Source organism: Poecilia reticulata, linkage group LG13 (assembly GCF_000633615.1).
Source record: "Poecilia reticulata strain Guanapo linkage group LG13, Guppy_female_1.0+MT, whole genome shotgun sequence".
Taxonomy (NCBI): domain Eukaryota; kingdom Metazoa; phylum Chordata; class Actinopteri; order Cyprinodontiformes; family Poeciliidae; genus Poecilia; species Poecilia reticulata.
The window spans coordinates 10,281,747-10,293,422 of NC_024343.1; the positions used below are offsets into that span (position 1 = coordinate 10,281,747).

The 11,676-nt window shown below is 37.5% G+C and overlaps 1 protein-coding gene across 1 annotated transcript in view; it reads right to left on the reverse strand.

The window, feature by feature from the left end:
* The window catches only part of veph1 (ventricular zone expressed PH domain-containing 1), a 76,474-nt gene extending 70,271 nt beyond the window's left edge, over positions 1–6,203 (reverse strand). Inside the window, exon 1 of the mRNA XM_017308330.1 lies at positions 6,103–6,203. The gene's annotated coding sequence lies outside the window, so the exon portion shown is untranslated. The remainder of the gene's footprint in view (positions 1–6,102) is intronic.
* Positions 6,204–11,676: the final 5,473 nt, after the last annotated feature.

An 11,676-nucleotide genomic window follows, 5' to 3' on the forward strand; every position in this document is an offset into this window, starting at 1 on the left:
TTCATGTTAGACTGTAAAAATGGTTTGTTCAATATTTTTTGTGAGTTTTATAGTAAAAATATCAATATTTTTTCTACTCGGATTTTGTTTCTGTGTGTGTTTTTTGCTCCAATGTGATAATAAATTTTGTCAAAAGGAAAAAAACACTGTAAAATCACAAAGTTTAGGATGTTCTGAAAATAATGATACTAAACAAGGTAAGGTAACTAGTTTTTAAGGTGAAAATATAAGGGTAAATTCAAAATTAGACCAAAACGGCCATTAAGACCCAAGACTAGAATGGGGATCTGTCTTCTCTTGCTCTGCACGAAGAGACATAATCTAAGCATGAAGTGCGTAACTTTGCACCTGCAAGCATGTCATATTGTGCTTGCAGGTGTTGTTGTCTGGAACTCCTGCCAGTTTTGGAGCACTTGATTGTCCTACGGAGATTTTCAACTATCTGGCGGAGTTCTTCGTTTTCCTTCTCCAAGTTTTCACGCGTCGTGTCCAGAGAAGTTCAGTCTGTAAGACAGCTATCCAGATCAGGCACACATCTGTTACAGTCACTGTCAGCCATTTTTTTCATTCAGTCAACTGTAACTGTCAGCAACTGTGCCTATCCTTACCACGTTTGCTCTTCAGTCAACCTGAAATGTAGAATAAATGAGATGCCCTATGGAATTTGTGAATAAAGGGAGAGTCATCAGTGATGTCACTGAGAATGAGTGACATCACTGGTTCACAAAGCCACTAGAAGCCTGTTGAGTGTGGGTGTGTATCGTGTATTTGATGCATTGTCGGAACTATTTTCCTGGTACATATTACATTGTTGGGACTCACTGCTCCCAAAGAAGAAATGCTGTTTTTGGGTTTGGGGTAAAGTTTAGGACCAATGTGTGAATTGAGTTTTGATTAGAGTTACGGTGGATGGAAATTAATGGAAAGTTCCCACAAAGACAGCGAAACAAACATGTGTGTGTGCATTTGTTTGTAATACCTTGTGGGGACCTTTTTTTTTACTAATCTCAAAATAAATATCAAGCCTGAAAACCTAATATTGTAACGGACTGAATGTTATGTTTTTAACGTAATCTCTGCTCGGTTTGTGGGGTGCAGATGGTTGCCACGGCAACGAGAGAGAGAGTAAAAAGGTACCAGTGGTTTTGAATTGATTATCTGTTCAGGTTATTTTACCTTCGTTTACCTTTGCGGTGGCGCATCACAACCGCTGCAGTTTCTGAACATTCAATAAATGACAAACTTGGACTAATTATCTTGTTCGTTTGCGAATATATGTCATCTACAACAAACATCAAATAGGACAAATATATTTCATTAAGTAACAAACAAATGGCTTCTATCGTGATAAATAAGTGAAATTAAATTAATTGTCTATTATTTACAAAAAATATAGTTTGGTGTTCTCTGGCATTTTGCTTTGAGCTCAGTCAGAGGCATTTCCTCTATCAAATATGCTATTTATTTTTGTCTCTTATTTAGTGGAAATAATTATATTGATACTTTCTCCAAGATTATAACCTTTTTCAACCTTCACAGCTCCACTGTTGAAAATGAGGAGCCAACATTCACAAATGACATTGAAATAAATTTCAGTCCAACATCTGGTTAGAGGTGATTCCTCTGAACATGTTGGAGGAATAAACATCCCAACTTCACAATATGTGGCTTTAACCTAACAGAGCTCTGTGGTTCCTCCTATCAGTCTGTAATTTATCATATTGAGGTCAGCAAACCAAGTTCAGATCTCCCATAACTGACTGATACCTGCTGACCTCAGGTTTGCAACCAGTTCCTGACAATGAGAAACCAGTAACCTCCTCCTAGTGTCAGAATATCATTAAGGAAGGAAACTGCATTAAGTTTTCGATCATTTTGATGTTTCTGCTATAACTGATGTATATTTGCATATAAAATAAGTCGATAGAGTTTAATTTATAATTTTTATATCTTTGTGTCCATGTGGTAGTTATCAGCCGGCTGGTGAGAGAAAAAGTAAATATTGGTCTCAAAAAGTTTGGGCACCCCTGCTTTAAACACACACACAACCACGCACACACACAGAGAATAACTTTTTATCACTCTGGAGGACATAACATTAAATGTATTCATTTCCTGAAGAGGTAAACCCATCAGATGTTTTGCATTAAAGAAGTTGATTTAGGTTCCAGAAAGAAAGATGTTTCTTAAAATGTCATTGTTGTAACAGAGCTGCATAATCCAAAATTTAATCCTTTGTAATGTATAGTATTTTTGACAATTGTCTTTCATTGATTCTTGGTTGTTTTCCCTCTCGCTCCTCAGGCATCCTAAAATCATCCAGTGGATTTAAGGGGAACCTGTAGCAGAAACCTGGACACCGCAGACAAGCTGTGAGTGAGCCGCTGGATGAGGGTTGACAGGGGGTGGGGGCCGGTGGGGGCCACTGAAAGAATTACAGGCTATGTGAGGACAATTTGACCAAAGGGCCCCTTTCTTTTTCTTTTTTTCTGCTCCCACCGTCACCACTTCTGGCTTTTTTCTGAGCACACTGAGGGAGAAAACACTGACTCTTTTGTACAACCTATGAAGACAAACCCCTCCTTCCTTCCGTCACCAGTTCCCCTCTCTCTTTCTGCTCAGTGGGCCCCATCTTTCTGTGCAGTGTGCACCTGCTCAGTCTGCAGAACATCACCCTCACAAAAACTCACATAAGTACTAAAGAGCTACGTGAAAGAAGTGAAGACAGAAGTGAAGAAAATGAATGCATTCCACAGTTTTCCAACATTTGATTTTAAATGATGGAGGAGGATGCATCCTGTGTGTCGGTTTTGTGGTGACTTTGCTTCTCTGCTCCAGTTAAATACACCCCAATCTTTTCCTTCATCACTATCACTGGCACATGCCCAAAATAACTTCCATTAGCTGATAATGCTGTTAATGCGGATAATAATAATGATACGATTCAAATCTGAATAGGTAATTAGTTGTTCCGTACCAGGAACCGGTTTGTTACATAAAACATTCCTTGAATGTCATAAATAAGTAAGATGGAAAAGTCTCAAACAAGAGAACCCCAAAAGAGGTCCTTGGAAACAGGCCCACACTCCTGCAGAGAAAAAGAGTTCTGCCTAGAAAGACAGATCCTCAAGGCTTAGCAATTCAACACACTGTAGGACTATTGTATTAATGTGTGTGTGTGTGTGGTTGAAAGAGGGAAAGTTCTCCATAATTAATGCTTTGGTGTTATGCAGCTGCAGAGCAAAGACGGTGAAGTACAGGGTGACAGGAGCTGCAAAAATAGCTACTGTAAAAGGCCAAAGATGGAAAGATTGACAGAATGAGAAACATGAAGAGACAAGGAGAGAAAACAGCAGGCAGGCCAGGGGAGCAAATATCTCTCCTTCCTTGAGAGCAAACAGTGATTGGTTGATTTAATCAAGGTCACTTAATGCCACACACACACAGCTCTGAATGTTCTAGTGTTTCACATTCATATACAACAGGGGTCTTCAACTCAAGTCCCCAAGGGTCAGAGTCCTTCAAAGTTTAGATGTGTCCCTGGTCCAACAGACCTGAATCAAACCTTCTCAGTGTGCAGTCAAGTTCTCCAGAGTCCTGCTAATGACCTGACTATTCAACTCAGGTGTGTTGAAGCAGAGACACGTCTAAAAGCTGCAGGACACCGGTCCTTGAGGACCAGCTTATTAGACCCCTGATGATCCAGTGCTATAAAATATCTCTTATAATCTTCAACATACACATATTGTGTTTTCCTCACATGCACAGCTTTTTTTTCTGAACACTAACAAGCAGATGAGCAAATTTGAGCCTTCATTTGAATTTACGGTTTTAGCCACAGACATTTTGACAAATGGCTGTGCTTGACGTTAAGCTACCAGTTGGATGATGATTACTCTGCTCCAGACTACATCAGAAAGAGGGCATGAGTGACTATTAGCTGGGAATCTAAAACATCCAGATACAGTATAATACCTGCTCTGTAAGCACAGAGCAGGTATTAATAAAGTGATATCTGTATAGAAACCTTATATGTGTTAATACAAGATCAGAAAATGGCTATAAAAAACTACCCTGTCAATAGGAAAACAGAACTGTAAATCAGTCCTACTGTCCTAATTCAGACTAACAAAAATGTCAGCATGAAGAAAGACTGAACATACAAAGCCCTATTTTGATATTAACTACGTTGTTTAAAAGGTGGAACAAGAGAACAGACTAAATCCAAAACCGAATAATTGTCTATATTCATTTAAAGGATGAAAAATATGTACGTCAATATTGTTTTCATTTTCAGTGTTGGTGGTGCTGCAACTTCAACATAAAAAACTGGAAGCGAGAAGGTTTGTCATTACGTCTTGTTTCATTTTTTCCTCACTGAGATGATTTCCATTACAGAAAGAATATTTTCTGGTTGGTGTTGCGCATAAACTCTCACACTTACCCAACTAACATTCACTCATAATCTCAGAACCATTTATTATTCATTGCGCTTCCCGCTGTGGCCTGCAGCCTAAACTCTGAATCTGAACGGAAGGAAGCGGGTCGTTCCGGGGTTTGGCATCTGAGGAAGACCCAGGAGTGCAGATTGATTAAAGGGATCATCTCTGTGCACAAAACATCAGGACCATAAAGTGCTTTCAGATAAAATCTGCTCAGTGATGAGACATCTTTTAGTAACCTTCACTCCTGAAAGTGGAGTGAAAAGCAGCTTTCTCTTTGTGGTGTACATCACATAGGTTATTTTTCTAAAAATAGAAACATGACATGCATAGGTTTTTTTTTTTTTAAGTTTTCTTCAAAACCACTCTAAACTGTGCCAGCTTCCTCTTCAGAAAAAAAAGAAACAGATATTCTGCTTTAAAGTGAATTTGTGGTCTGTGTAATCTGTGAAGAAAGGGAATTCTTGGTTGATACAATGAAAATACTTTATAGCAGAACTGGGCAAGTGAGTGTGTGTTTGGGTGTGTGTGGGACAGCAAAAGAGGAGTTCCACTCAGGTCTTGCTTGAAGACCAAGTGATGTCGGCTTCACTGTTTCAACCCTATTTGAAGTATGTCGCATTGTTAAAATGTTGGAATTCATCAATAAATTAAAATTAATGAGGAAAAAACAACAAATAAATAATTCTGTATTACTAAAGCAGAATGAATATGGCTTGTTTTTTATGTTTAGTAGTTGGAAGCTTACTTTTCATAATTTGTTTGTGTGCTGTTTGCTAAAATAAATCGTAAGCCACTTCTGAAAATGGTAAATAAAGAATCAGCCTTAGTGTTCAGTACAGTTAAGGACGAGTATCAGATGCAGTTGACAGAAAAAGGAAATAAAATCAAGTGAGTGGGAGCAGTTCTAAATACTGCCAACAAAATAATTAAAGTAGAATCCAACATCCGTCTTGCAGAAATAATTTTGCCTCATCATCGTCTGTCTGTCTGTCTGAACATCTGTGACCTTGAGGAGTCCCCCAGACTCTCTTCATCTTCCTCACCCAACTGCCCACCTAAGTGTAGCCACACAGAGAGTGCAGAGCTCCATCCACACTTCCACTTGAACTGAATTTGAATAGAGGAAATTCTTCCTAAGAGTCTCAGAGTTATTGTAAGTATGCAACTGAACTTGCCTTTCAAGCTCCAAGAAACACATTCCTCAATTCACACAGAAAAACGAAGCATGGCTGCGTCTGCCTGTGAGTGTATGAAGTGTGTTATAGTATGTCAAAACGCTTCGTGTGACAAAATAAACATAATAAATATATACCATTATGTGATGCATGTATTTGTACCACATCTTATAAAATTTATCCAAGTAGCCTATTTACAACTCAGACAACTCAGGAGCACCTCTCCTGCCCTCTCACTCTCTCTTAAATCTACCTGCATGCATAAACAGCCAAACAATAATCATCCGATACCCAAATAAACACACGGACTCATCCATGCCCTGTTCATTGATTTCTCCTCGTCCTCTTAACTTTCCAGACGTCAGGTACAGCCTGTAGACAATCCGCCGTTTCACACACAGCACGATTCTGTTTCTGTCGAAATGTGATCAAACAACAAAAGCCCAACATGCATCTGTTGTGAACACTAGCGGACAGCTTACCGTCTCCATCCGGGACGTCGGGAGCGCTCTGACGGCGAATGTGCGGCTTCGGTCCTTCAAGCGGTGATCCACAGCGGCAAACGCATTACCTCAGCGAGGCTTCGGATTCCCTCACAGGGCAGCCTTCATGGCTGTTCACCGCCGTAAGCACGGCAGAGGGCGCCATCGTGTGGCCGACTGGAGCACGCTGCGCAACAAGTGGAAACGAAGGGGGAAAGGACGAGCTACGTTGAAGGAAATGTGCTCGTCTCAATACGCATCAAATCAACATCTTGTTTTACATATTCTGCTTTCAAATAACCATTAAGATATCTTAAAGTTCTGCCTTTTCACATTTTTCTTTTTGTCTATTTACGCAAATCTCTTAACTGGAATCAATTCATAATTTGAGAAAAGGAGAAAGTCCTGAAATGAAATAGTCAGAGGTAACATTTGTTATGCAAAATATAAATTAATAAATATTTGCCCCTTGTCTAAAATGTACATTTGATCCACTTTCCTCAGTTGTATTGAAAAAATATCAAAGGTTAAATTTCGGCTGGTGTGAAATAAATCGTTTTACGTCGAGAAAATTTTTCAGAGAACTGTAGTCAAGAACTTCACATATCTCAGCATACAAAACTGAGCAATACCTCTGTAACACGAGTTCCTGACAGCCATGTGAATAAGAAATAGAAATTATAAAATATGGATCCCTCCTTACAGATTTCAGAGGTCAAAGGTTGAATTGCACAATGACTCGTTAAGAGCCAGACGATTTATGTGCTGCCGCAACTGGAAAATAGGTGGAAAAGTTTTTTCCTTTACAGTAAAATGTTCAAGATCATACCATCTGTTCTGAAAAAGCACAGCCGTGCCTCCTCCATACTAAGCTGTTCCTGCATGTAAAACAACTTCTCTGCTGCCATTATTTTTCATGATATCAGATGCTAAAAAGTGCCAAAATAAATAAATTACTACACAGCATAGCACTGAAAACAATGGGTAGGAATGGTAGAATGTTGCAAAAGAGTAAAAAGGCATATTGAAGGGAGGCAGTTGTTGCCACTCGTGTGTCATAAACTAAAATGAATGAATGAATGAATGAATGAATGAATGAATGAATGAATGAATGAATGAATGAATGAATGAATGAATGAACTTATTGAGCACTTTGTCTCTGGTAAATAATCATTTCATATTTTTGGTGACTAATGCTGAGAGCAGCAATCTCGAAACGGTTTAATATTTTACTTATTAAATGTTTGTGCATGAAATATATTACCATATTTTCCGGTCTATAGAGCGCACCTCACTATAAGCCGCACCCACAAAGTAAAAAAAAAAAAAAAAAAAAAAAAAAAAAATGGAAACGTACATATATAAGCCGCTGATACCTCCACCGCTCTCGGTTTTCCACAAGGACCGTCGTGCCTGCTGCTAGCTTGTGCTTGTCCTAAATGAAAATCAGCACTTTCTTCTTTGATTTCCAATTTTGACTTCCAATGATTCACTTCCTGCTAAAGAGCTCCCTGGTGGTTGAAAAAAAAATCCACAGAAAAGCAGCACCGGGCCGCATGGTTCAAAACGTGGGAAAAAAGTAGCGGCTTATAGTCCGAAAACTATGGTAATGTCAGATATGGAATAAGAAAGCTTGAAAATGTGGCGTTTCTAGTCTGCAAAGGTACGAAACGCAAAGGGAGTTTAGCTTTGAATAGCTAACTGTAAAGCTGAATATGAGAATTCAAATTCTTACATTAAAATTATACAGTAAATAAAGATTTTGTAGAAACACCACATATCTTTACACTTGAAAATATGAGATTTATTTTGTTGGATAGTCAATAATTTGCATTGGCGTAGGATATATAATTTGCAACAGCATATTTTTATGACCACTGAGACTGTGTGTGAATGAAGAACTATTCAATGTTGAAAATCCAGCTCTGCTGTTTAAAAATGAGAATTGTTCCTCATAAAATGTGCACAATTTCTTCCCCTTGTTATAATAGTTTTAATTCTTACCAGAGGTCAGATTATTGAAGGCCACTAAGGAAATGTTATATTAACCAGTCGTATTATGATTTGATGATTTGTTACAAAAACATAACTTCATAAACTTGCACGCAGCAAAGACCACACAATGAAACACATTTGAGGGATTTTTATTCCTAAATAACTTCTCATTGATATTGTGTAAATCCCCCCAGGTAGTACAAGCAGAGGTAGGAGGTAGGGCACCCCAGGTGGAAAAAAAACTATAGTATACTTCAAACATACTTAAATTTGTGAAAGTACACTTTAAGTATACTAAATGTTAAGTGTACTACCTATAAGTATATCTGAAGTATACTAAAAATACACTTGTACCAATTTCGAAATTAGAACTTTAAACACACTTAAACATAATTGTACCAAAATACACTTTTAATATATTAAATAAAAGTATACTTTAAGTGAACAAAATATGAATGAATATGTATAAATTTTAAGTGCCTTAATAATCTTTTACTATTTATTAAAATTGCATACAATAAAAAAAATGATAATCGTGATGTAATTTTTTAAGAAAGTATCCAATCAATTTTCAGATGTGTGACGTAAAACCTTATAATCAACAGCATTAGCTCCAGTTCACACTCCAGACCAGATGGTGGCGGTATTGCACAATTTCATTTATTTTAGAAACGCCACAAAGAGAAGAAAAAACTTGAACGCAGGGAAGATAACAGACGCTGTTCAAATTCTCCATTTTTACTCGCATAATATTGTCTTAAAAGTAAAGAAGGCCTTGACAATAGTTACTAATTTTGGTAAATTCAAGCTGGTGACGTCCTAGTCCGAGTTAGACGACAACACAACGGGACAACAACCGATGGAAATGAAATGTTTGTCACAAAAGGAGCCCGGAGGGACGAAGGCTGCTAAGTGTTGCTAGCTGGTGGTAAGTTTGCTTATTAAAGATATATAACTTACGTTGGTTTCATAAATAATTATTTTATCAATTTCATTGTGACTTGTATGATTATTACAATAGGAATCATTCAGCTTCATGTTATAACTGCATGGAGGCTGTTTGTTGTGACTTATACTTTAATTCATAAACTAACCTGGTTTTAATTAAGCTCCATAAGACAGAGAGACTTTGATATTGTGAGGTGGTTGTTGTTCTAACTCGTCCATCAATGATTTTATCTTCAACATATGTTTGCAGTCTAACTAAGCAAATGAAGATGAAAGAGGAAGCCAGAGAAATCSGGTGTTAGGAAAGCTAAAGACTTTCTGTCTCAGAAGAAGCTCTGACTCCACCAGATCAACAACCAGCTCTGAGGATGAACCTCCACATCATCTTCATGATTTAAGTTTGTTTTTTCAATGAGGAGTTAGCTACATTTTCAACAACAAAAACTGATGTGTTACCAACACCAAGTGCTTAATAAACATGTTTTGATTTAAAAGTAACTGGAAAGAATTTTTCTCCTTGTTAAACATTTCTCTTTCATACATTTTATTTGTTGTTGACTTTCAGGGTCCTGTGATGGACTGGTGACCTGTCCAGGGTGAACGCTGCCTCTCATCTGATGGCTGCTGGAGATGGGCACCACCAGCCCCCCTCACCACCCTGCAAGGATCAGTGTGTTCAGATYATGGATGGAAAGATTTTAAGGTAGTTTGTCTCCTTAAGTCCACTCTTAAAACAGCTTCATAGTTAATGCCAACATCAACTGACCCTATGAAATTGCTGACTATTTTTTCCTACTTCTAACATAAACAGGCAAAGACGACACCCAGAAATGTTTTTCCACCCCAGGCATCCGGTCCCAATCATCATCAGTTCTTATGATGTCACATACATGGCGAGTCCACAACGTCTTAAAATTGTATTATTTTTTTATTTGCCATTTTTCTGTTCTCTTTAAATTCAAATGCTTTCTCTGTTTAATTGCTCTATGGTTCTTTTTTTGTAGGTTTCTGTAAGGTGCAGTGAACGGGAATGTTCTGTTGTTGATCCTCACTTTCATGTTTTATTGTCACACTTAAATTTTCATGTTCATTGTGTTCACTTTTAACCTGAAAAATTATAATTTATACTAAGTTTATAATGTTTTGATTAAAATTACAGTTTTAAAGTGTCTGTAATAATACAATATTTGAATTACCTTGAACATCTTGTGTAATTAATCTTCCCATGTAATTTTAGCCTGAAACAATGTAAGTACTGTAGTGTAGTTATGCATGTCATTTACAAAATAGGTATGTAGGAATAAAGACTTTCACGAGTAATTAAAATTGTAGTTTATTATCAATAGCAGTAAATCAAAAATAAAAATTAAATGTAATTTAAATACATTACTAATATATATTTAAAATATATTTGAAGTATATAAAATATATATTTTAATATAATTCTGAGACAGAATTATTATACAAAATACATCAAAATATAATTAAGCTCTGAAATATATTTAAAAAGTATACTTTAAGTACACTAAGCACACTTGAAGTTGTTCCAAAAAAGTACGTATAGTATACTAAAATATACTATTAGCTGTAATTTGATACTATTTAAATACTACTAAAGTATGTTAAAATGTAGTATACTAAAGTATACTTTTTTTCACCTGGGACTGACTGAGATGAGGCAAACATTCGAAAAATTAAACTTAAAGTACAATTCTGCAAACAAAATAAAAATCCAAAACACGAACAAATATACAAACAAGAAGTCCACTAGCAAAAGGCCACAGTGAGTTGCAGCTATCTGTCAACAAGTTGACAATAAACTAGAAGGATAAACAGAAGGGTGATTACTGGAACAAGAAACAGGTGAACCTGGTTACTGACACAGCTGGGATGGGAGCAAAGAGCAGAGGCACTGAGAGAAGTAATGGGAGCAGAAAAATAATCAGAAGATGCTATAAGGCAGTGGTTCCTAACCTCTGCCCCCCTGACCATACATGATTTAGTTGTGTCTGTTCCAACACAACTGCTTCAGATGAGTGCATGGCCTCCTCTGCATGCCACCTAGAGCTGCTGAAGCCTATTTTTCATCCAACTAACAGGTGTGTAAGAACAAGTAGACACCTAAAGCATGCAGGGCAGGAGTGCTTGACGATCAGGGTTGGGAACCATTGCTATCTGGAAACATGATGCAAAAACAAACAGCATAAAACAAAACATGATGTTAAATATGAAAAGCAGAAGCAGTCTTGCACAACGGATGTCAGCTAGTCTCTCTATAAGCAGCAGTTGCTCAACACCTTGATTGCAGGTTCCCAATGAGTTCCCCCACTCCTTTTTAATGCCCCCCTGGGCAACAGCCCACATGGTCCTTATCAAAACCCACCATGCAGTATTGAGAACCATCAGTTTTCAGTGATATCTCCTCTGAGGTTCCCAAAAAGCTGCTCATTTTGCTTGTTTAATAGGTCTAACCTGGGACCAGCATGAAGAGCAATAGTAAAGTTTATTTTTACAGCATGTGTGGAAATGAGAACCAGAATTTGAAGACAATGGGGCTGTTGTGCTGAAAAAGCATTTTGGCTCCAAAGCAGCTTTTAGTCACTAAATGGGACAATCTGAGGGTTGCCTGTG